This window comes from Lathyrus oleraceus, chromosome 4, assembly GCF_024323335.1.
Source record: "Lathyrus oleraceus cultivar Zhongwan6 chromosome 4, CAAS_Psat_ZW6_1.0, whole genome shotgun sequence".
Classification (NCBI taxonomy): Eukaryota; Viridiplantae; Streptophyta; class Magnoliopsida; order Fabales; family Fabaceae; genus Lathyrus; species Lathyrus oleraceus.
The window spans coordinates 233,244,514-233,271,873 of NC_066582.1; the positions used below are offsets into that span (position 1 = coordinate 233,244,514).

At 37.9% G+C, this 27,360-nt stretch overlaps 1 long non-coding RNA gene across 1 annotated transcript; it reads left to right on the forward strand.

Moving 5' to 3' along the window:
- Nucleotides 1-1,749: 1,749 nt before the first annotated feature.
- On the forward strand, nt 1,750-3,572 carry LOC127074773 (uncharacterized). The gene is made up of 2 exons (XR_007786107.1): nt 1,750-2,387; nt 3,086-3,572. It is a non-coding gene; the product is annotated as an uncharacterized LOC127074773 (long non-coding RNA).
- The last annotated feature ends 23,788 nt before the right edge of the window (nt 3,573-27,360 follow it).

The window sequence follows — 27,360 nt, forward strand, 5'->3', positions numbered from 1 at the left end:
CACTCAAATAAAATAAATATCAACACAAATATTTTGTATTTTTTTTTAATTTAGGGCTTGTTTTAGAGTAGAATAAAATTGTCTATTTAATGATTTAGGAGTAAAAAAATGTTGTAGTATATTGTAGCATTCAATAATTTAGGAGTAAAAAACGGTTGTAGTATTTTGTAGTATAATGTAATTATCAGACACCAATGCATATGAAAAAAGCATATCTATAAAGTATAAAGTATAATGTGATTGATTGTTTCTAAACAGGTTTGAGATTTTGAAAAAGCATGAAGAATAATACCTATTGTCTCCATTTTGTTGCGCCAGGCTCCTCCTCGACCAAGCATGCCTCTTCCTCGGCTGCACCAGCATCTTCCTTGATTGCACCTAATTTTATTGGTGCACTTGCCATTGTTGCACAGGTAACAAACTCTTTATTTCTGTCAAATTTATATTTTTTTCTTACTACAATACTCTGCTTTTATTGGTGCGAGATATTTTTCAGATCGGTGAATAGAATACTCCTCTTATTATTAATTTTTTTCTAAGTCATATATTCTTATTAATTAGATTGATTTATGTTTTGTAGTGACAATTAGATTAATATATGTATACAAAAGCTTTAAAAGGCTAAAAAGATAACATAATTGCCCTTTCTAGTGATCAAATTCAATATTGCTCATACTTCTGTAAAAACGTTTTATGTTTTTCTAGGGGAGTGAAAACCAATATTGAAAAGCATATCTCAAGTAATCTAGCAGTAGGCTTCAATTTACAATACTTATGATTCTTTTTTATAGTGTTTAGATATTAGAGTTTTTCTTTTTCAAACATATACTATGTACAGTAGTATAATAACTAATGAATATAAATAGAGGATTAGACAGTAATATGATATGGTCTTGTATTGGTTCTAAAAGAATTTTCCCCTTAGACAAATGTATTGGACACCTACCAAACAATTGAACTCAATAAAGTTATCACAAACTCATAGTAAATACCATGATAGTAGAGAAATAATGATATTGAAATTAAAATTCAGAATTGTTTTAGTCAATACATTGCTCCTATAATCTACATTTTATTACTCAGTCATTTACTTGCTCCTATAAATAAGCTTGTATTTGACCGGTTTATAATGTTTCTATGCCATGATAATCTTGTATGTTCTTCAAAAATTTTAATTATTCATTTCTTGAGAAATAGTTTTCATTGGACTTAAGGCATTAAAACATGTTTATGTTTTTTATTCTTGTGAATGACTATGTGTGACTTTATTCTAGATTTCCTAAGTTGCTTATTTTTATGATAGATGGCAACTAATGTTGACATTAGTGACTCAAAGCTTTGGTCTGATTTTGTAACTAAAGCTTTCGTTGACATTATGGTTGATGAAGTTACAAAAGGAAATATGTCAAATGGTGTGTTTCATAATAGAACATGGACCTCAATAACTATTAAATTGAGTTCCATAACTAATCGATCATTTAAAGCCGGACAACTAAAGACAAAAAAACTAAAGGCTTTCCTCTTTTTTTCAAAAAAAAAAGAAAAAAGAAATTTACCATTTTTTAAAATTTATTTGCTTATTACTAAACAACTAAATGAAACCAAAATATAACAAAAATAAAAACAACTAAATAGGATTGACTAGTGGGTTGGGCGCCCAAGGTGGAGTGTGCACCAGAAGAATGGGTTTAGGCCTATAGCACTGGCTCACTTGGGAGCCAACCAAAAGAGAAGGCTGGAAGTTGAACAAAAACCCTAAAAGGAGTGGTCGCCCTCTTTCCCATGCTTCTAAAGTAATAAAAAATATTATGATGATTTAATGCTCCTTGAGAAAAAAGAACGGCATTTTTATTGTCTTTCTCTGACTTACTTGGTCCCCTTAGTGAATTCAAACCACTTAAAATCTTGGAAATAAATAAAAAAGAAACGAATAAAAAGAAATAAGTTGCTAGAAGAAACCTCAAAAACTTAACTTTCTCTCTCCGGAAACATGCTCTCCATCTCTCTCTCTCTCAACTATAGAAATGTCCCAGATTCCGGCAAAAACCAAGGATGGGACGGCGGCGCGCACGGTGACCTGGTCGGCGAAGTTCAAAGGAAATCCCTTTATAGGGCTAACCTGTCCACTGAGTTAAAAATGAACTAAAAAAAAAAGAAAATGCAAGCTTAAACTCTTCCAAATGTGCGATTGGAACTACAACTCTAGGTTTAGAAAAAAAATGTTAATAAAACACTACAACGAACATGCAATCAACAAAAATGGTAAAGGGGGAAGTAACTACACCATTCAAGGTTCTGACTACAAGCAAAAGAGATGCAAAAGAGTCTTAGGTGTACCAGATCGGTGCTCCTCCGATGGGTCTCTCCGGCAAGCTTCAAATCTTCAAGTAATCTTTTCTTTTCTCTGCTCTATTCTTTTCGACTTCTAACCCCTCAGCATTGCTCTCCCTCTTTCTATGGTTGCTTATTTTCTTGCTATGTCGTTATGCTGTTGGAATTGTTATAGGCTAAGCTCACCTAGATCATAGCTTCGGTATGAAGCTCTAGGAAGGTTTAAGTGTGAGCTCTGAGTGATAATTTTGTAGGTTTATTCTTGCTTCCCTGAGCACTATGGTTAGGGTTGTATTTTTGTGCTTTGAAGGTGCTTAGCAATAGGGTTTTTTGTGTATTCTACAACATGAGTATTAGGGTCCCGCCTCCTTAGTGTGTAAAAATGTGTATCAATTTATAGCAGTGTGAATTGAGGAAGTGTGATTTTCAAGGTTGTGGATAAGAATGAGAATTTTAGTACTATTTATGAGTTGTGAAAAGAGTGGAGTAGTAGTGGAATTGAGAGTGAAGAGAGTTGAGCAAAGTTGTTTGTACTATTTTGTGATGCTGGGAATTTTTTAATTCTTATGTGTACTATTTATTGTGGTGAAGTTGAATGAAGAAATGAATTTGTGTGGATTTACTTTACTGCAGTGAAAATTTGGGATGTGGAGTTGTTACTGATTTCTAACTGTAGTAACTTTTTCCTTCTTTCTTTTTTTTTTTGGTGTGATTGAGAGTATGAATTGATATGCTTTCTTCTTTGTGCTCTAAGTTTGTTGACAGGTTTTGGTTCCTCTTGGTAATAAAGCAAAAATGGTGCTTAGGTGGAAGTTGAAAATGGATTGTTGGTGTAGAAGGATCATGACTTGAATATGGCTTAGAAAGGCTCAAAGATGGCTTGGTTAACAAGCTTCAACACTTTAGTAGCATTAGGTTCTTGGATTCATGAATGGTGGAATGCAAAGCTTAAAAGGGGTCGGTTTTGGTCAAGGGAGTGGTCACTCAAGAATGAATTTGGGTGTCCTAAAGGAAGTTTGAATGAATGAATTCAAAAATTATGATGAGGGTGTGGATTGAAGATTGGAGATTAGGGATAGACCTTTAGATATTTTAGGTCTTGGTAGAATTTGATTTGTCTCATGACAATGTAAAAAAAAACTGTATATATTTGCAACATTTAATGTAATTTGTCACAAATGACATACTTTCCATTTTGTAAAACAAACTTGGTTGCATCAATGCAAAATACTTACACATAATGCTATGCTATCTTAAAAACATGTCTTATGTTCATTAGAAATGGAAATAGGAAATTATGGAAAGTGGAATTCTAAACAAAGTAAAATTAGCAAAACTTAGTCCAAAATGATGTTTCCATGTCTCTCAAAGTAATTATGTAAATGATCAAAAGACAGATAAATTAGTCAAACAAAGCATCAATGTGAATGAATAACCCAAAGTTAAATCCTAATGAAATACCTTAATCCAAATGCAATGAACGAATGGATGTGTATAATTAAAGTCATGGTTGACTTTCTCTTAACTTTATTGATGAATGATGACCAATGGAATGTATGTTATGCCTAATGATGACAACTATTGAGATATTCTAGTGCTATAGATATATGAACTTGTCTAAATCCACAAACACACTCAAATTGACCTTTGGTACTCGATTATTCAGTTTTGACATATGCATGGAGATGTGACCTTATTGTTAGAATAAGTTTTGTTGATTCATGTGATTCATTCTTTGTCTTTTATTATTGTGAAATTGTGGAAGCAATCAGAAATGATCAAGGCACTTGTTTTCTTTTGAACACAACTACATCCAAAAACAACTTACCTGTGAGCAGAGAGAGTATTTGTTAACCCCTTTGAGCCTAAACAGTTGAATCTCGGCTTGAAATAAAGCGAGATCTCAAAAATCTTTTTTTTTTTACACAACCCGGAAAATCTTGATTATTGTTCTTTTGCCGTAAAAAGTTAAGAGCATTCACTTAGGGTGTGGAAGAAATAAGTTGGGGAGAACGAAAAAGAATTGGTAAGTACCACAACTCTTGAAAAAGAAAAGAAAAACCGAGCAAGCATAGAAAAATATATGTATAGAAAATATAGAAAAGAAACATCTGTTTTGTATATATGATGTGAAAGAAAAGAACAAAAATATAAAGAATGAAAATGAATGCTTGCTTGGAAGAAAAATAGTGAAAAATAAAAATTGAGTGTGGAATATGTGTTGTGAAGGTTACAAATAAGAAACAAATGAAACAAAGTCGAGTAGTGTGAATAATACTGTGAATGTCTCTTTTGCATAGGCACTTTCGTTTCAATGGCCTTAGAAATGACCCTTGTTTGTTAACCTAACCAAGCTTCAACCGAAAAGCCCTTAGTGATCTTTATGCTTCCACAGTACCATTTTTAATTGTTAGACATTGTATGAATCTATTTGATATCTTCATTATTTGTTAGTGAGTGAGATTAGTCCCGCGGTTGCAAACGCGCAAAATCTTCATTCCTTATTCGAAGAGGAGAGATAGGATGATTCATTCAGAATAGTATTGTTGTAGATAGATAAATATTTTGCATTGCTATTTAAGTTTTAGTTCCTAGGTATTATTTTATTCGAACCGTTGGGAACTTGTATTTGCTGATTTCGCTTGTGTTTGAGCCGTTTATCCAACTTCGGAGAAACCGTTTCTTAAAGCAAATCCTCTTGTCCTTCAAGAGGCATACTTTGCTTGAGGACAAGCAAGAATCTAGTTGGGGAGAGTTGTTAGATGCCCAAAAGTGCTTATTTGAGCTATCATATGTGGGCATCTTTCACACTTTTTCCTTGCTAAAATTGTCAAAACCACATTTGTTTTACATGGAATGCATTACATTGATAAACAAGCTTGGTGCCTTTGATGTGTGTGTTATTGTGCAGGAAAGGCATGAATTAATTGATAATAAAGACACAAGAGAATTGGCAAAGGATGATTACTGTGAAAACAATTCAAACCCCTCTTTCTTGTTTTTCTCTACCTTCAATTGATATAAGAGCTTAGGCTTTGTTATTGATTTTTGAATCAAACACTTAACCGTGTAGAGAGATCCAGAGTGAGAAAAATACTTCATGGCTAACACAAATGAAAGAGATAGCTACAACACAAAACCTCCAGTTTTTGATGGAGAAAAATTTGACTACTGGAAAGCCAGAATTGAAAGTTTCTTCCTAGGCTACGACGCTGATCTTTGGGATATGGTTACAAATGGCTATGAGATACCCAACTTTGAACTTGGTATTCCCATTCCATGAAGAAAAATGAATGACGATAAGAAGCGTGATTTCAAGAATCACCATAAAGCAAGAACCATTATGTTAAACACCATCTCCTACAACGAGTACGAAAAGATAACCAACAGAGAAACAAACAAAGAGATCTTTGACTCCCTGGAAATGACACACGAAGGCAATAATCAAGTTAAAGAGACTAAGGCTCTAGCCTTAATCCAGAAATATGAAGCCTTCAGAATGGAAGATGGTGAAGTTGTTGAAATGATATTCTCAAGGTTCTGGATAAAGGATATAATACATCAGATCATGTCAAGAAGATAATCAGAAGTCTTCCCAAGAAGTGGATACCTATGGTTACTGCTCTGAAGTTATCCAAGGATCTTAATAGCATAAGTCTTGAATAACTCATCATCTCTCTCAAAGCCATGAAATAGATCTAGAAAAAGATGAACCTCAGAAGATAATCAAATTTGTGGCTTTAACGTCTAGATCAGAAAGAAGAAAGCCTAAAAGGAATAAAGTCTTTCAAGCTGAAGAGGAAAAAGATGATAACTCTGAGAATGAAGATTTTGATGTAGAAGAAGAATTATCTCTTCTTTCAAGAAGAATCAAACAGCTTTGGAAAAAAGGCAAAACAACTTTAGAAGGTCCAGACAGAAGGGAGAATGTCTAGATTCAAGCTCCAGAAGCAGACCCAACAAGGAAGTGACATGTTATGAATGCAAAGAGCCTGAACACTACAAAAATGAATGTCCAAAGCTAAAGAAGGATATCTCCAAAAAGGAAAGCTTCAAGAAGAACTCTTTCAAAGTAAAGAATAAAGGACCCATGGCAACATGGAACGACTCCGAATCTGAAGCTCAGAATCTGATTCTGAAGAGGAGCAAGCAAATGTTGCATTCATGGACACTACCTCTGGAAGTTCATCTGAAAGAGAGTCTGACTCTAAATAGGTATTCTCTGACTTTTCTCGTTTTGATCTGGAGGCTTGTTTATCAGAATCTCCGAGCTTATATCAGAAGCTTTAATATAAATTCAAGAACCTGAAAAAGGTTCATGAATAGACTGTTGAAGAGTGTGATAAGCTTGAGAAAGAAGTTTCTGAACTTAAAGAAAATAATTTTATTCTTGAAAAAGAAAACGAATTTTCTACCAAGAAATGTTCAAAACTTGAAGAAACTCTTTCTAAAGCTCCACCCACTTATGACACTATCATATACAAATATGAAAAAGCTTTTCAAAATTTTCTGAACAACGTTCTAGAAAGAAGCAAAATGGATTCTACGATCTATGGTTTTAGTCACAATAAGAAAATAGGAATTGGTTATGACTCTGATGACGATGATCTAAAACCTTCTATAGAAAACAAATCTAAATCTCCTTTTTCTTATCATTATACACCTGCACAAACACAAAAGTTTAATAACGCTAGAAAACCTAAAGTTTTCAGAAACTCTAGGAGAACTAATCCTAAAGGACCCAAAAGATTCTGGATACCAAAACATAAAATAGTGTATGTTGCATATATCCTGTGCAGTAGAGTTAAAACACCAATCATGGTACCTGGACTCTGGATGCTCGCGACACATGACGGGAAGAAAGCCTATGTTCCAAAACCTAGTACTTAAAGATGTTGGTTTCGTAGGCTTTGGAGGAAATCAAAAAGGAAGAATCAGAGGATCTAGAATAGTTAGTAACGGACATCTTCCCTCTATTTCTGATGTCCTCTATGTTGAGGGATTAATGCATAACTTGTTATCCATAAGTCAATTAAGTGATAACAGTTATGATACAATCTTTAATCAAAAAATGTGCAAAGTTGTTAATCAGAAAAATGGCATAGCCTTTTTCACTAGAAAGAGGAAGAACAACATTTATAAAACAAAACTTTCAGATTTGAAAAGTCAAAATGTAAAATGCTTGATGTTTGTAAATGAATAGCAATGGGTGTGGCAGAGACGCTTGGGTCACATTAGCTTCAGAAGGATTTCTCAGCTAAATAAACTTGAGCTAGTCAAAGGCCTACCTAAGCTGAAGTTTTCTTCATATGCTTTTTGTGAAGTGTGTCATAAAGGTAAATTTTCTAAAACCACTTTCAAAACCAAAAATGATGTTTCTACCTCCAGACCTCTAGAACTTCTACACATTGATCTTTTTAGACATGTTAAGACAGCGTCAGTCAATGGTAAGAAGTATAGACTTGTCATTGTTGATGATTACATTCGTTGGACATGGGTAAAATTATTAAGGCACAAGAATGAGTCACATTCTGTGTTCACCAGTTTCTGTTCAAAAGTGCAAAATGAATTTGACTCTAAAATCATCAAAGTCATAAGTGATCATGGTGGCGAATTTGAAAACAAACTTTTTGAAGAACGTTTTGACTCTAATGGAATATCCCATGATTTCTCATGTCCTAGAACTCCACAAAAAAATGGAGTTGTAGAAAGGAAGGATAGGACTCTCCAAGAAATAGCCAGAACCATGATCAATGAAACTAGTATAGCTAAGCACTTCTGGGCAAAAGCTGTGAATACAACATGTTACATTCAGAATAAAATTTCTATCAGACTTATTCGGGAAAAGAATCCTTATGAACTATGCAAGGTAAGATAACCCAACATTTCTTATTTTCATCCTTTTGGATGCTCTTATTTTATTTTGAACACTAAAGATAATCTGAACAAGTTTGACTCTAAGGCACAAAAGTGTATTATGTTAGGATACTCAAAATGTTCTAAAGAATATAGAGTATATAATACATAAACACAAATTATGGAAGAATCATTTCATGTCAGATTTGATAATAAGCTTGACTCTGAAAAGTCAAAGCTAGTTGAGAATTTTACAAATCTGGAGATCACGCTTGTAGGTTCTGAGAAAAGACAAAAGATTATGAAGAAGAAGAAAGAGGAACTTCAGAAGCACCTGAAATCACAATCAATCAGAAAAGACAAAGAAATAGGCATAATGTTTCTGAAGAATTGATTCTAGGAAACAAGAATGAACCTGTCAGAACAAGATCAACATTTAAAGTTTCTGAAGAAACAATTCTGGGACTTATATCTCTGATAGAGCCAACATCATGTGAAGAAGATCTTCAAGACAAAGAATGGATTCTGGAAATGAAAGAAGAACTTGATCAGTTTTCCAAGAATTACGTTTGGGATCTTATACCAAGACCCAAGGGAACCCATGTGATTGGAACTAAATGGGTTTACAGAAATAAGCTAAATGAAAAGGGTAAAGTGGTCAGAAATAAAGCATGGATGGTAGCACAAGGTTATAGTCAACAAGAAGGAATTGACTATAATGAAACCTTTTCTCTAGTCGTGAGGTTAGAATCTATTCGTCTCCTTGTATCTTTTGTTGTAAACTATTCCATTAAGTTATATCACATGGACATTAAAAGCGCATTATATTTCTGAAGAAGTGTATGTCCATCAACCTCCTGGCTTTGAAAACTTAAAACTTCCAGAACATGTTTTTAAACTTAAGAAATCTCTTTATGGTCTGAAACAAGCTCTTAGAGCTTGGTATGAAAGACTTAGTTCATTTCTTCTGGAAAATGATTTTATCAGAGGCAAAGTAGACTTCACTCTCTTCTGTAAAAACATTAGAAACGATCTTATGTTTTTTTCAGATTTATATCGATGATATAATATTTGGTTCTGCTAACCCCTATATTTGTTAAGAATTTTCTAAGTTAATGCAGAAAGAATTTGAGATGAGCCTAATGCAAGAACTGGAGTTCTTTCTGGGAATTCAAATCAATCAAACGTCAGAAGCCACGTATGTCTATCAAAGCAAATATATAAAAGATCTTCTGAAGAAATTTGACATGTCAGAAAGCAAGCCAGCCAAGACTCTCATGCATCCTACATGCATTCTGGAGAAGGAAAAGGTAAGTCAAAAGGTTTGTCAGAAACTCTATTGAGGTATGATAGGTTCTCTTCTTTATCTAACTGCTTCACATCCAGATATTTTATTCAGCATATGTCTATGTACTAGATTTCAGTCAGATCCAAGGGAATCTCACTTAACTGTTGTTAAGAGAATCCTCAGGTATCTAAAAGGAACGCCTAACATTGGCTTGATGTATAAGAAAGCATTAGAGTACAGGCTTTCTAGATACTATGATGCAGATTACGTGGGAGATAGGTTAGAACATAAAAGCACATCTGGGAACTATCAATTTCTGGGAGGAAACCTCATCTCATGGGCAAGCAAAATATAATCAACAATTGCACTGTCAATTGTAGAATCAGAGTACATTTCAGCTTCACTATGCAGCACTCAGATGCTCTTGATGAAGAATTGGCTTGAGGACTTCCATATCTATGAGAGTAATATTCCTATCTTGTGTGATAATACTGTTGCTATATGCTTAAGTAAGAATCCTATTTTACATTCCAGAGCGAAGCACATAGAAATTAAACACCATTGTATCAGAGACTATGTTTAGAAAGGGATAATTATTTTAAAATTTATAGATACAGACCATTAATGGGTTGATATCTTTATAAAACCCTTAGTTGAAGATAGATTTCTTTTCATTATGAAAATTTTAAATATGACATATTTCCCATAATGAATTTGAACATGTGCTTCTCATCTCTGATGTTAAAATTAGACTCTAACTCAAGCATACGATGTTTATTTGATTCTGGTTCCAATACTTCTACAAGTTAGAAGATATCTTGATCAGAAACCTTCTGAGTCAGAAACCTTTTGGTATTCTTGACTCTAGAAACATCAAAACATGGTATCTCAAACGTGTGGCTCTAGGATCTTCTAGACACGTGTCTAGCTCATAACTCAAGGGACAAATTTTTGAGATCCCCTCGAGTAGTGTGCTTATCTTGATATTAGACACCCATCATTAGCTGTATTTAATTCTCTCCACGCTTGTCAACTCAGATTTTAGCAATCATAATTGCTTTTGTTCCCTCTCTAGCTAACACTGTCATTTTGCATGTGTTTTGGAATTGTGTATATATACTTCCACATTTCACACATTCACACTTTTACTCTCACGGCTTACACAAACCCTTAAACTCAACCTCTCTCAATTTTCATCTTCTTCAACAACATCATGAATCCTTAACAACAACAAGTGTTTAAATACTCCCAACAGATGAATGTTATTGAGCAACAAGTTGAAGCTTCATAACAAGTTGCAACCCCTACTACTGCGCCTTCAACAACCTCCTATCAAGAACCCCATGTTCTTGATCGTCCTCCTAACATCAACCTTACTACTCCTTTTGAGAAGCTTGAAGTCCTTTGTGTGTTGTTGGTTGATTTCAACAATCTTAAGAAAAATGGAATGGATTTAACTCAAGAACTGGAAAATCAAGGGTGGGATAACTACTTCAATCGTATCTATGACCCTATTTACACATTCTTGGTGAAGGAATTCTGGACATTCGCTGATTGTGATGATCATTACTTTGTGTCTTATGTTCTGGGCATCAAGACAGTGATCACAGAGAAGTCCATAGCCAAGCTTCTGAACATGGAAAAAACTGGGGGAAGAAGGATCTATAACATAAACCCTAGGGCGAAGTATATGTCCCAAAAGGTTATCCTCACTATCTTCTCTCATAACTCAGAAGGGAAATCATACAAGAACAAAGAGCTTCACCAGAATCTGAGAGTGTGGCTCAAGATCATTTTGGGAACCATTCATTATCGTCCCTCTTCAAGCTCCTCTGATTACATCAACACGGACCAGAAGTGCATTCTTTATTGTCTACACAAAGGTCTGAAGCTGAACCTTTTGTATCTCATATTTAAGTATCTAAGGGATTTTGTCAGAGACACAAGAAATAACATGAAGCCCGAGAACTACATCCCTCTAGGAAGACTTATTTCAGACATTCTGATAGAGAGTGGTCTGGTGGACCATCTCATCTCCTTAAATCTGATGGAAGATGTCACTGTGGACATGGGGAAGCCTCTGAATGTGAAGAATCTTAAGAGCATGAGCTTAATAGACAAGGTCAGAGTCAAACCCACAAAGGACACCTCATGGGAAGCTCTGAAGGATCAAAAGGAGATATCTAATGGTATGTATCTTTTCTCCAAGATTGATCCTCCAGAAGTCATCGTCTGCTACCTGCAGGATCTGGAAGCCCAACGTATTGACATTTCTAGCTTCAGCTTGGACTGGCTCTCAGATCAACCACCAAACTTCATTAAGAGGAAGAGAGATCCATCTGAGAAGAAGAAGAAGAAGAAGAGTATCAAGATGGAAGAATCTTCAGCAACTCAGAAGAAAAGTATGCCTCTGAGCTCTTCAGCACCTGGTAAGTCCCCTATCTCAAAAGCTCTTAATGTCTCTAGTTCTAGGAAAATACTCTCATCATTACCTCAACCACCACCCACAATCTCAACCTATATCACTCTTTCTCCCACTTCTCCTTCCACACAATCCAAATCTTAACACAATCCCTCTAAACCAAACATTTCTATACATATCCCTTATGAACCCCACACATATGACCCTAACACAACTTCACTTCCAATACCCCAATTCAACCTCACAACAACCTCAATCCCCATCTTTGAAGCCTTATTTCTCAACGAACCCATATCACCCCTTCCTCTAACCTTATTCCCCTCCTTACTACGACCTAACAGCAAACTCTGAACATTCAGATATCCCTGACCCAACTTCTCCAACTCATACAGAACTTTAGGCCATAGATGAATATGAAAAGACTCAGTATGTATGTTAGATGCCCAAAAGTGCTTATTTGAGCTATCATATGTGGGCATCTTTCACACTTTTTCCTTGCTAAAATTGTCAAAACCACATTTGTTTTACATGGAATGCATTACATTGATAAACAAGCTTGGTGCCTTTGATGTGTGTGTTATTGTGCAGGAAAGGCATGAATTAATTGATAATAAAGACACAAGAGAATTGGCAAAGGAACCAAAGAATACAAGCATTTCATCTGCCTGCTCGCTAGGCGAGGCTGTGGCGAAGCTTTTGGTTCGCTAGGCGAGCTCCTGGCGAAAAGCTCCAGTAAATTAGCAAATTAATTCGCTAGGCGAGCTCAAGGCGAATGTGGTAGCGAGTTCATTCTGTTTTGGTGAAAAACGCAGCCAGCACTCACTCGCTAGGCGAAGCTCTAGCGAGTCCCCAGCGAGCATTCCAGTAGCAAAACCTCTCAACCTCGCTGGGGCGAAGGTTGAGGCGTGTCCTTCGCTAGGCGAAGGTATGTTCGCTAGGCGAACATCACAGTTCAGCAAGCCCTGTTTTCTCTGGGCGCAGGGGCCTTTTGTGCCCATTTTAGACCCTCGCTAGGCGAGCCATTCTGCTCGCCTAGCGAACATAACAGACCAGCTGAGGTCTATAAGTAGCAGGTGCCACTTTTGAGCACCATACCTCATTTTTTACCAACTTTTCCATTTCTGTACTTTTTCTAGATATTTTTGCAGCATTGTTTTGGGAGCTCTTATGCCGTAGTTTTTCATTTCTCTTCATCTAGCAACCATCTTCCACAAAAAGAAGGTGGATTCCCATCCAACTTCGATTATCCGACTTGGATGTTGATCAACCTTCTTTCCTTACTTGCCGACCAAGCTACCATGAAAATGAGTAGCTAAGTCATCCATTTGTCAAGGTTAGATGTAGGTGATTTCTAGCTTTGTGTGTAAATGTAAGGATCCTCATATGTAAACTCTTTAACGGTAAATATATGATGAAAACTTTGTTTCTATTTAAAACTCTTTGTGTTGGTTTATGATCGAGAGATTTTTACCGATTCTTGACCTAGGTTTTCATCCAAACTTGTTTGTTAGCTAGAGATAGTAACGAATGATTTTGTTCACCATAAGGTTGAACCAAAAGGTTGTCATTTTGATAGATTGTGTTCGAGAGAAACAATGGATCAAAATGGCAAAACTCACAATGGGTGTTCGAGAGAAACGCATTGAGAGGACCTTGTGAAATTATTTATCATCTAAAGGAGTTTATAAGATTGTTGACCGAGCAAATACATGCAAAGTAATGTGATCATTGAAACCTAACTTTGACAATATTTCTCATTTAATCAAAACATAACTTTTACCGCAATTAATTACTTTGTATGCAAGATAACTTGATTAAAACCAAAACCCTATTGTTACATTAAGTTAAGATTAATTCAACCATTGAACGACAGTGATATCTTACAATCTCTGTGGATACGATAACAAAAACCCGACACGAAATATACATTTCAACAAAATGGCGCCGTTGCCGGGGATTGTAAATTGATATTGCGAGCATCGCAATGGTTGTTTAAGTTTTAGCTTGTGAATTTTTGACTTGTGCTTGTAATTTGTTTGGTTTAGTGTGCAGCTTACGTTTTATGCGAGGGCAAATCCCTGTGGACGAACTTCTTTTTGATCCTGAGATCGAGAGAACCGCAAGGAGGCTCAATAGCAAAACGAGACGTAGGAGGCAACAGGCTAGGCAACGCCAAGAGCAAGGAGAAAGTTCTTCAACCACAAATCCACACCCATTCATACCAAACATGGAGCCACAACCACCACCACCTATTTCTACTCCATGTATCAATAGTCCAAGGAACACCGCTCAGTTTGCCAACCACACAGGAAGGCAAGCTGAGATGAAGACGGGAACTCTGAATTTATTATATGGGAGTCCATTCACCGGAATGGACCATGAAGACCCATTTGCTTTTCTCACAAAATTTTATGAGATAGCATTGGCTGCCGGAGTGGATCAGGCTCAAGAGCTTCCATTGTTCAGACGATTGTTTCCCCACGCTTTGCTCGGTAAAGCAAAGGATTGGTATCTCGATCAAACACCTGCCGTAATGACAGACTGGAACGTGTTAGAGGAGAAATTCATTGAAAGATTTTTCTCCCATAACCGATTCATGGAATCAAAGACGGCCATCTCGGTGTTTTCTCAAGGAACCAGTGAATCTTTGAATGAAGCGTGGGAGAGATTCAAGTCCATGCTTAGGAAATGTAAAGGGCATGGATTTGATGAATTAACTCAAATCCATATCTTCAGAAATGGACTTCAACCAAACTGCAAAACGTTGTTGGATGCCACCTCGGGTGGCTCGTTGATGTCAAAAAGTGCCGAAGAAGCCACCAACATTATCAATCGAATGGCTTTGAATGATCTTCAGAGTCAAAGTCGTGGAAATTCTTTGAAGAAGGCGGGAGTGCTTGAGTTAGGGACGAATGATGCCATCCTAGCCCAAAACAAGCTCATCTCACAACAAGTGGAACTCTTAACGCAACAAATCAAAGAGTTAAGAGAACCGTCAAAAGCTAAACAAATAGCTTGTTGTGAACTGTGTAAAGGTGAACATGACACCGGATTTTGTCCCCCTCCCGGTTTTGACGAAGTAAACTACATGGCCAATCAACGGGACTATCAACCGAGACAACAACAACCTTATCAACCGCACCCTCAACAACAACAACAACAATTCCAAGGGAACCAAGGGTTCCAACCTAGAAGCAACTATTATCATAACCAAGGTTATGGAGGTGGTTCTTCTAGCCGTCAAAACCCTCCCCAAAATCCGTATCAATCTCAACAACCGCCGGTAGTCAATTCTAAATTGGAAGAGACATTGACGCAATTCATGCAAATGTCAATGGCCAATCAAAAGAGTAATGACGCGGCCATAAAAAATCTTGAAACTCAAGTTGGGCAACTTGCCAAGCAACTCGCTGAACAACAAACCGGTCCTTCTTTTTCGGCTAATACGCAAACAAATCCTAAGGAGCATTGTAAGGCGATTATGACGAGAAGTGGGAGGGAGTTGGGTAGTGAAAATGAAAAAAGAGTTGAGAGTGAACAAAGAGAGAAAGAGAAAGAAATTGAGGAGGAAATAGTGGAGGAAAATGTTGATGGTGAAGTAGGAGTGTGGAGTGATGAGGAAGTAGTTGAAAAGAATAAAAATAATGGTGAAGTTGAAAAAGAAAAAGGTGTGGAGATTGAGGAAAATAAAAGTGATGAGGTAATAAGGGAGGTAGTGAAGAAGCCTAGATGGAAAAGTGCTAGAGTTGCAAAGGGAAAGGAGGTAGTGAGCGCTACTCCTATCCAAAACCTTCCTTACCCTCATGCTCCTTCCAAAAGGGAGAATGAACGGCATTACGCCCGGTTCATGGATATTTTTAAACAGTTGCAAATCAACATCCCGTTTGCCGAAGCCTTGGAACAAATGCCAAAGTATGCCAAATTCATGAAGGACATACTAACCAAAAAGCGGAGGTATACGGAACCGGAGACCATCGTCCTTGATGTGAGCTGTAGTGCCATTATTCAAAGGACGCTTCCTAAGAAAGAGGTTGATCCGGGAAGAGTTACATTGCCGGTTAAAATTGGTGACGTGTATGTCGGAAAGGGACTTATTGACTTGGGGTCGAGTATAAATCTTATACCTTTGTCAATTATCAAGAGGCTTGGCAACATCGAGATTAAGTCCATCCGAATGACATTGCAATTGGCGGATAAGTCGACGACCCATCCTCATGGCGTAGCCCAAGATGTGTTGGTGAAGGTCGACAAATTCTTTTTCCCGGTGGATTTTATTGTAATTGATATGGAGGAAGATGATGATGCTCCGCTCATATTGGGCCGACCATTCATGAAGACCGCAAGAATGATGATAGATGTTGATGACGGTTTAATGAAGGTGCGGGTTCAAAATGAGGAGGTCACATTTGATCTATTCGAGGCGATGAAGCATTCCAAGGATAGAAATGATAGCTTTCGCATCGATGTGATTGAAGACGCTATTATGGAAGTTTCAAAGCATATTCATGAGATATCTCCTATGGAGTTAGCTCTCGACGACTCATTGGAGGTTTTCACTGTTGAAGAGGAGCTAACTCTTGAGGAATGCTTAAAGGAACTTGATAGTTTGGAAGACCTACAACTGTGGGAAGTAGAGGAAGAAAACTTGAAGAAGGAGGTCATTGACGAGAAAGCGCCAATTGAATTAAAAGAGTTACCTTCAACTTTGAAATATGTGTTCCTAGATGAGACCGAGGCAAAGCCGGTCATCATAAGCAACCTTTTGACCAAAGAAGAAGAAGCCCGTCTAATCATTGTGCTAAAAACCAATCAAGAAGCTATGGGTTGGACTCTTTCCGATCTAAAAGGAATTAGTCCATCCTATTGTATGCACAAGATTTTGATGGAGGAAGATTTTAAGCCGGTGGCTCAACCACAACGCCGCTTAAATCCTACGATGAAGGAGGTTGTAAGAAAGGAAGTGGTGAAGCTATTGGATGCGGGAATGATTTACCCGATCTCGGATAGTCCGTGGGTTAGTCCCGTGCACGTGGTTCCGAAGAAGGGTGGAATGACCGTAATCCGTAATGACAAAGACGAATTGATCCCGACTAAAGTTGCAACGGGGTGGAGAATGTGTATAGATTATAGACGGTTGAATACCGCGACTCGAAAGGACCATTTTCCACTCCCATTTATGGATCAAATGCTTGAAAGACTATCGGGCCAACAATACTATTGTTTTTTGGACGGCTACTCCGGGTACAACCAAATTGCGGTTGACCCGGTTGATCATGAGAAGACGGCTTTCACGTGTCCGTTTGGAGTGTTCGCATACAGAAAAATGCCCTTTGGGCTGTGCAATGCACCGGCGACCTTCCAACGATGCGTCCAAGCCATTTTTGCCGATCTGATAGAGAAAACAATGGAAGTCTTCATGGATGACTTCTCGGTATTTGGTGGGACGTTTAGTCTATGCTTGGCAAATTTGAAGACGGTGTTGGAAAGGTGTGTGAAGACCAATTTGGTGCTAAATTGGGAAAAGTGTCACTTCATGGTGACCGAGGGGATCGTGCTGGGCCACAAAGTCTCTAAAAGGGGGCTTGAAGTGGATAGAGCTAAGGTTGAAGTAATTGAAAAATTACCCCCTCCGGTGAATGTGAAGGGCATCCGTAGTTTTTTGGGGCACGCGGGGTTCTACAGGCGCTTCATCAAGGACTTCTCAAAGGTGGCTAAGCCTTTGAGCAATTTTCTCGCCAAAGACCAGGTATTTCTCTTCACCGAAGATTGTTTGCAAGCTTTCGAGGTTTTAAAAGAAAAATTGGTTACCGCTCCAATAATAGTCGCTCCCGATTGGAATGAAAATTTTGAACTAATGTGTGACGCGAGTGACTATGCTGTTGGAGCGGTACTTGGCCAAAGAAAAGACAAAACTTTTCATGCGATACATTATGCGAGTAAGGTTCTTAACGAGGCTCAAATAAATTATGCCACAACGGAAAAAGAACTACTCGCAATAGTGTATGCGCTAGAAAAGTTTAGGTCCTATCTTATAGGGTCGAAAGTCGTTGTGTACACCGACCACGCGGCGATTAAATATCTGCTAACCAAGCCGGATTCGAAGCAAAGGCTCATCCGTTGGATCCTCTTGTTACAAGAATTCGATGTCGAAATCAAAGACAAGAAGGGGTCGGAAAACTTGGTAGCGGATCATTTATCCCGCTTAGTGAATGTCGAGGTTACCGCATCTGAAAAGGAAATCCGGGAAGAATTTCCTGATGAAAAATTGTTTAAGGTTCAAGTTAGGCCGTGGTTCGCAGACTTTGCGAACCACAAGGCTAGTGGTTTTGTGCCGGCCGACCTAACTTCGAACCAAAAGAGGAAGTTCCTTTCGGATGCGAAGTATTATGTTTGGGATGACCCATACTTGTTTAAGTTGGGTAGCGATAACCTGTTAAGGAGATGCGTAACTGGTGATGAAGCCCAGAGCATCCTTTGGCATTGTCACAACTCGCCTTATGGCGGACATTATAATGGGGTTAGAACGGCCACTAAAATTCTTCAATCGGGATTTTATTGGCCAACTATTTTCAAAGACGCACATACCCATGCGTAAAGTTGTGACAGTTGCCAAAGAAGTGGTGGGATAGGTAAGAGAGATGAGATGCCTCTCCAAAATATCCAAGAAGTGGAAGTGTTCGATTGTTGGGGCCTAGATTTTGTAGGACCTTTCCCACCCTCTTATGGGAATGAGTACATGCTTGTTGCTGTTGATTATGTCTCTAAGTGGGTTGAGGCGATTGCCTCACCTCGGGCGGATGCCAAAACGGTGATAAATTTTTTAAAGAAAAACATCTTTTCCCGTTTTGGAACCCCCCGAGTGTTGATAAGTGACGGAGGGTCACACTTTTGCAACGCACCTTTGGAAACAATTCTAAAACATTATGGTGTATCGCATAGGGTGACAACTCCGTACCACCCTCAGGCTAACGGGCAAGCGGAGGTCTCTAATCGAGAGATTAAGAGAATCCTAGAAAAAACCGTGTCTAATTCTAAAAAAGAGTGGTCCCAAAAATTGGACGAAGCATTATGGGCCTACCGTACGGCCTTTAAAGCTCCAATTGGCTTAACTCCGTTTCAATTGGTATTTGGTAAAACTTGCCATTTGCCGGTTGAATTGGAGCACAAGGCCTTGTGGGCCCTAAAGTTTTTAAATTTTGAACATGAGTTGGCCAACAAAAGGAAAGTACAACTACTTGAGTTGGAGGAGATGCGCAATGCCGCATACCACTCAAGTTGGTTGTACAAGGAAAAAGCAAAGAAGTATCACGACAAGAAGATCTGTAACAAAGAATTTGTGCCCGGACAATTGGTCCTATTGTTCAACTCCCGGTTGAAGTTGTTTCCCGGGAAGTTGAAATCAAAATGGTCCGGGCCATTTCGGGTGAAAGAAGTAAAAGAGTACGGGGCCATTATCATTGAAGACATGGACGAGAAAGATAGTTGGACCGTGAATGGCCAACGATTGAAAGTGTATCTCGGCGGTCATGTGGATCGCGAGAGTTGTGCTCAGCCGCTCGATGCTCCTCTGTGAGCATCGCACCGTCGAGCTTAGCCGACGTTAAACAAGCGCTAGTTGGGAGGCACCCCAACATTGTAAGTATTTACTGTTTTATGTTTTATGTTGTATGGAGTACACTGTGCTGAACCCATGCTGGATGACTTGCAAGTGCTGCATTTGCCTTTGCACTTGCTGTCATGCTCGCTTGCAGCTCGCTAGGCGAGGCAGTAGCGAGCACGCTCGCTACCTGCTCGCTAGGCGAGGCAGCAGCGAGCGCTGCAGTACTGTTTACTATTTAAATCTCAGCAGGGCCATTTTGCCCTTACCTTCAAAAATTTGTCTGAACGGCTCTGCTGAGGATTTTGTGCTTGGCTTCTAAAACTCTCTCATTTGCATCTTTATCAACAACACGTGCTTCTTTCGGTAGATTGCAAACTCTCCCCACTTCTCTTTTCCAAATCCGTATACCTAAGGTTTGCCCTATTACATGTTTCTTTTTGTTTGCACTCTTAATTTCCAAATGTGAATGGTAAATAGGATAAGTGTGGTATGGGAACCTTGAGGTTGCATGTATTATTTTGGGAGTTTGCAATGTTTGTACATTTAGGTTTTCAAATTGGGGATTTAATTTTAATTTAGGTTTTGCATGCAATTAGGCAATCCCCAATAGCATAGAACGATTCATTGTCATGATAAATCATTAGGTTCTGATGTGGGAACCATTAGAGTACGGGTATTGGGGAAAACATCTTTGAAAATGCAGAAAATCCCAAAACCCGTAAGGTTCGCTAGCACTCGCTAGGCGAACCTGGGGCGAGCGTTCGCTGCAACTTCGCTAGGCGAAGCAGCAGCGAACATGGCAGTATTTTAAAATTATGCTTTGATGGCTAACCTGTTGTTTGGTGTGTGTTGTTTCTTTGTATCTTTTGCAGATGGAGTCTAGATCTGGAGCTGGTAAGAAAAGAAAGGGACCATCGTCTACATCTCGAACGGTTCCTATTCAGTTCGACCAAGACAAGTTTGTCGGCCCTAAACAGGCCGCCAGATACATCGCTCTGGAGAAGCGAAAAATACTTCCTGAGAAGCGTTTTCTGATCAACCCACAGGGCACTTACAGAACTTTCGCCGGGTTGATAGACGCCAAGAAGTGGGATAGGTTGATAAGTCCCTTAGAGCATTACGACATTGCTACAGTGCGGGAGTTTTATGCTAACGCACTGCCCGACGACGACGAGCCCTTCACTTGGGTTTCTAGAGTGGCCGGGCGTGCAATTCCATTTGACCGGGATGCTATCAACCAAATCCTAGGGGAACCGCTCCAGCTGGGAGCTGACCAGAGAGACCAGTACCACACCGACCTCAGACTTCACAGAGATGTCCCTGCCATTACCGCCGACCTGCTTTTACCTGGGAAATCGGTTGAGCCGAACCCATCTGGGGTTCCTGTGAGGTATCACCGGGAGGACATGACTCCCATGGCTCAGCTGATCCTACTCTTGGTTTTGACCAACATCCAGCCCAAATCACACACCTCTACTGTGCCGATCCCAGTGGCACATTTAGTCCATTCCATCCTCACAAATGTCGAGATAGATGTCGCGAGGATAATCGCCAATGAGCTGAAGACCGTGGTTGAGAGCGGGCTTAAGTCAGGGGCTCGTGTTAATTGTCCCTTGGCTTTCCCGTGTTTGATTATGAGCTTATGTGTTCAGGCTAGGGTGAGACTTCCGTCTCGTGGGCAGGTTCGAATCCCGGCACCTATCGATGATAGGTATGTGGCTAAATACTGTAGAGCTAAGTCTACCGGTGGCAGTGCAGCCTCAAGAAGTACTCGGGCTGCTGATGGTCCTAGTGCTTCTTCTCCCGGACTTGATCCGTACCTGCGGGCTGTGTGTGACTACAGTTTTGAGTGGATGGCAGCATCCCAACGAGCTATGATTGATATGCACAACAGTATGCAGAGGTTGGAGCTGCAAGGTAATGACCCCTCCGGTGCTCGAGCATTGTTAGCGCGTGAGCAGTTTATGCTTAACGCTAATTGGCCTGTGGACAGGCCAGTCTATGGTGAGGGGGTGGACGCTGAGGCTGCTGATGATGATGATGTTGATGATGAGGCTACCGATTCTGAGGCCGGTAGCGAAGAGGAGTCCTGAGCCCTTTGTGGGTTAAGTTTTTGTGTGTTTTCAGTTTTTTTTATGTTATTTTTATTTGTATCTTCAGATTTTGTATTTTGACCATGGTGTTGTACTATTGGGGTGTTTTGTCCCCCATGAACAAATTTTTATTTCCAGTTAATGTTATTTAATTATGTTTTTAATTTTGTGTGTTTAATAAATTTTTGGTTGATTGAGTGGCAAACCCTTCTAGATTGGTTGCTCCTCAAGAAGTACCCAATGAAGGTGCATCCGAGCTTGGATGGCAATGATAAGAATAAACAAGTGAATGAAGCTAAGGTACATGGTTACCGTCGGCTAGAATTTTAGAATGCATTAGGAACTTTACTCTTTTTGGTAAATTGAATATTGTCTTTGTGCAACATAATTGAATGAATGTTTCATCTAGAACTTAAAACCACAAATTGTGAGGAAACCTCCATTGTACACTTAAATGCTGGATTCTAATAAGTTTTGTTGATTCATGTGATTCATTCTTTGTCTTTTATTATTGTGAAATTGTGGAAGCAATCAGAAATGATCAAGGCACTTGTTTTCTTTTGAACACAACTACATCCAAAAACAACTTACCTGTGAGCAGAGAGAGTATTTGTTAACCCCTTTGAGCCTAAACAGTTGAATCTCGGCTTGAAATAAAGCGAGATCTCAAAAATCTTTTTTTTTTTTACACAACCCGGAAAATCTTGATTATTGTTCTTTTGCCGTAAAAAGTTAAGAGCATTCACTTAGGGTGTGGAAGAAATAAGTTGGGGAGAACGAAAAAGAATTGGTAAGTACCACAACTCTTGAAAAAGAAAAGAAAAACCGAGCAAGCATAGAAAAATATATGTATAGAAAATATAGAAAAGAAACATCTGTTTTGTATATATGATGTGAAAGAAAAGAACAAAAATATAAAGAATGAAAATGAATGCTTGCTTGGAAGAAAAATAGTGAAAAATAAAAATTGAGTGTGGAATATGTGTTGTGAAGGTTACAAATAAGAAACAAATGAAACAAAGTCGAGTAGTGTGAATAATACTGTGAATGTCTCTTTTGCATAGGCACTTTCGTTTCAATGGCCTTAGAAATGACCCTTGTTTGTTAACCTAACCAAGCTTCAACCGAAAAGCCCTTAGTGATCTTTATGCTTCCACAGTACCATTTTTAATTGTTAGACATTGTATGAATCTATTTGATATCTTCATTATTTGTTAGTGAGTGAGATTAGTCCCGCGGTTGCAAACGCGCAAAATCTTCATTCCTTATTCGAAGAGGAGAGATAGGATGATTCATTCAGAATAGTATTGTTGTAGATAGATAAATATTTTGCATTGCTATTTAAGTTTTAGTTCCTAGGTATTATTTTATTCGAACCGTTGGGAACTTGTATTTGCTGATTTCGCTTGTGTTTGAGCCGTTTATCCAACTTCGGAGAAACCGTTTCTTAAAGCAAATCCTCTTGTCCTTCAAGAGGCATACTTTGCTTGAGGACAAGCAAGAATCTAGTTGGGGAGAGTTGTTAGATGCCCAAAAGTGCTTATTTGAGCTATCATATGTGGGCATCTTTCACACTTTTTCCTTGCTAAAATTGTCAAAACCACATTTGTTTTACATGGAATGCATTACATTGATAAACAAGCTTGGTGCCTTTGATGTGTGTGTTATTGTGCAGGAAAGGCATGAATTAATTGATAATAAAGACACAAGAGAATTGGCAAAGGATGATTACTGTGAAAACAATTCAAACCCCTCTTTCTTGTTTTTCTCTACCTTCAATTGATATAAGAGCTTAGGCTTTGTTATTGATTTTTGAATCAAACACTTAACCGTGTAGAGAGATCCAGAGTGAGAAAAATACTTCATGGCTAACACAAATGAAAGAGATAGCTACAACACAAAACCTCCAGTTTTTGATGGAGAAAAATTTGACTACTGGAAAGCCAGAATTGAAAGTTTCTTCCTAGGCTACGACGCTGATCTTTGGGATATGGTTACAAATGGCTATGAGATACCCAACTTTGAACTTGGTATTCCCATTCCATGAAGAAAAATGAATGACGATAAGAAGCGTGATTTCAAGAATCACCATAAAGCAAGAACCATTATGTTAAACACCATCTCCTACAACGAGTACGAAAAGATAACCAACAGAGAAACAAACAAAGAGATCTTTGACTCCCTGGAAATGACACACGAAGGCAATAATCAAGTTAAAGAGACTAAGGCTCTAGCCTTAATCCAGAAATATGAAGCCTTCAGAATGGAAGATGGTGAAGTTGTTGAAATGATATTCTCAAGGTTCTGGATAAAGGATATAATACATCAAATCATGTCAAGAAGATAATCAGAAGTCTTCCCAAGAAGTGGATACCTATGGTTACTGCTCTGAAGTTATCCAAGGATCTTAATAGCATAAGTCTTGAATAACTCATCATCTCTCTCAAAGCCATGAAATAGATCTAGAAAAAGATGAACCTCAGAAGATAATCAAATTTGTGGCTTTAACGTCTAGATCAGAAAGAAGAAAGCCTAAAAGGAATAAAGTCTTTCAAGCTGAAGAGGAAAAAGATGATAACTCTGAGAATGAAGATTTTGATGTAGAAGAAGAATTATCTCTTCTTTCAAGAAGAATCAAACAGCTTTGGAAAAAAGGCAAAACAACTTTAGAAGGTCCAGACAGAAGGGAGAATGTCTAGATTCAAGCTCCAGAAGCAGACCCAACAAGGAAGTGACATGTTATGAATGCAAAGAGCCTGAACACTACAAAAATGAATGTCCAAAGCTAAAGAAGGATATCTCCAAAAAGGAAAGCTTCAAGAAGAACTCTTTCAAAGTAAAGAATAAAGGACCCATGGCAACATGGAACGACTCCGAATCTGAAGCTCAGAATCTGATTCTGAAGAGGAGCAAGCAAATGTTGCATTCATGGACACTACCTCTGGAAGTTCATCTGAAAGAGAGTCTGACTCTAAATAGGTATTCTCTGACTTTTCTCGTTTTGATCTGGAGGCTTGTTTATCAGAATCTCCGAGCTTATATCAGAAGCTTTAATAGAAATTCAAGAACCTGAAAAAGGTTCATGAATAGACTGTTGAAGAGTGTGATAAGCTTGAGAAAGAAGTTTCTGAACTTAAAGAAAATAATTTTATTCTTGAAAAAGAAAACGAATTTTCTACCAAGAAATGTTCAAAACTTGAAGAAACTCTTTCTAAAGCTCCACCCACTTATGACACTATCATATACAAATATGAAAAAGCTTTTCAAAATTTTCTGAACAACGTTCTAGAAAGAAGCAAAATGGATTCTACGATCTATGGTTTTAGTCACAATAAGAAAATAGGAATTGGTTATGACTCTGATGACGATGATCTAAAACCTTCTATAGAAAACAAATCTAAATCTCCTTTTTCTTATCATTATACACCTGCACAAACACAAAAGTTTAATAACGCTAGAAAACCTAAAGTTTTCAGAAACTCTAGGAGAACTAATCCTAAAGGACCCAAAAGATTCTGGATACCAAAACATAAAATAGTGTATGTTGCATATATCCTGTGCAGTAGAGTTAAAACACCAATCATGGTACCTGGACTCTGGATGCTCGCGACACATGACGGGAAGAAAGCCTATGTTCCAAAACCTAGTACTTAAAGATGTTGGTTTCGTAGGCTTTGGAGGAAATCAAAAAGGAAGAATCAGAGGATCTAGAATAGTTAGTAACGGACATCTTCCCTCTATTTCTGATGTCCTCTATGTTGAGGGATTAATGCATAACTTGTTATCCATAAGTCAATTAAGTGATAACAGTTATGATACAATCTTTAATCAAAAAATGTGCAAAGTTGTTAATCAGAAAAATGGCATAGCCTTTTTCACTAGAAAGAGGAAGAACAACATTTATAAAACAAAACTTTCAGATTTGAAAAGTCAAAATGTAAAATGCTTGATGTTTGTAAATGAATAGCAATGGGTGTGGCAGAGACGCTTGGGTCACATTAGCTTCAGAAGGATTTCTCAGCTAAATAAACTTGAGCTAGTCAAAGGCCTACCTAAGCTGAAGTTTTCTTCATATGCTTTTTGTGAAGTGTGTCATAAAGGTAAATTTTCTAAAACCACTTTCAAAACCAAAAATGATGTTTCTACCTCCAGACCTCTAGAACTTCTACACATTGATCTTTTTAGACATGTTAAGACAGCGTCAGTCAATGGTAAGAAGTATAGACTTGTCATTGTTGATGATTACATTCGTTGGACATGGGTAAAATTATTAAGGCACAAGAATGAGTCACATTCTGTGTTCACCAGTTTCTGTTATAAGTGCAAAATGAATTTGACTCTAAAATCATCAAAGTCATAAGTGATCATGGTGGCGAATTTGAAAACAAACTTTTTGAAGAACGTTTTGACTCTAATGGAATATCCCATGATTTCTCATGTCCTAGAGCTCCACAAAAAAATGGAGTTGTAGAAAGGAAGGATAGGACTCTCCAAGAAATAGCCAGAACCATGATCAATGAAACTAGTATAGCTAAGCACTTCTGGGCAAAAGCTGTGAATACAACATGTTACATTCAGAATAAAATTTCTATCAGACTTATTCGGGAAAAGAATCCTTATGAACTATGCAAGGTAAGATAACCCAACATTTCTTATTTTCATCCTTTTGGATGCTCTTATTTTATTTTGAACACTAAAGATAATCTGAACAAGTTTGACTCTAAGGCACAAAAGTGTATTATGTTAGGATACTCAAAATGTTCTAAAGAATATAGAGTATATAATACATAAACACAAATTATGGAAGAATCATTTCATGTCAGATTTGATAATAAGCTTGACTCTGAAAAGTCAAAGCTAGTTGAGAATTTTACAAATCTGGAGATCACGCTTGTAGGTTCTGAGAAAAGACAAAAGATTATGAAGAAGAAGAAAGAGGAACTTCAGAAGCACCTGAAATCACAATCAATCAGAAAAGACAAAGAAATAGGCATAATGTTTCTGAAGAATTGATTCTAGGAAACAAGAATGAACCTGTCAGAACAAGATCAACATTTAAAGTTTCTGAAGAAACAATTCTGGGACTTATATCTCTGATAGAGCCAACATCATGTGAAGAAGATCTTCAAGACAAAGAATGGATTCTGGAAATGAAAGAAGAACTTGATCAGTTTTCCAAGAATTACGTTTGGGATCTTATACCAAGACCCAAGGGAACCCATGTGATTGGAACTAAATGGGTTTACAGAAATAAGCTAAATGAAAAGGGTAAAGTGGTCAGAAATAAAGCATGGATGGTAGCACAAGGTTATAGTCAACAAGAAGGAATTGACTATAATGAAACCTTTTCTCTAGTCGTGAGGTTAGAATCTATTCGTCTCCTTGTATCTTTTGTTGTAAACTATTCCATTAAGTTATATCACATGGACATTAAAAGCGCATTATATTTCTGAAGAAGTGTATGTCCATCAACCTCCTGGCTTTGAAAACTTAAAACTTCCAGAACATGTTTTTAAACTTAAGAAATCTCTTTATGGTCTGAAACAAGCTCTTAGAGCTTGGTATGAAAGACTTAGTTCATTTCTTCTGGAAAATGATTTTATCAGAGGCAAAGTAGACTTCACTCTCTTCTGTAAAAACATTAGAAACGATCTTATGTTTTTTTCAGATTTATATCGATGATATAATATTTGGTTCTGCTAACCCCTATATTTGTTAAGAATTTTCTAAGTTAATGCAGAAAGAATTTGAGATGAGCCTAATGCAAGAA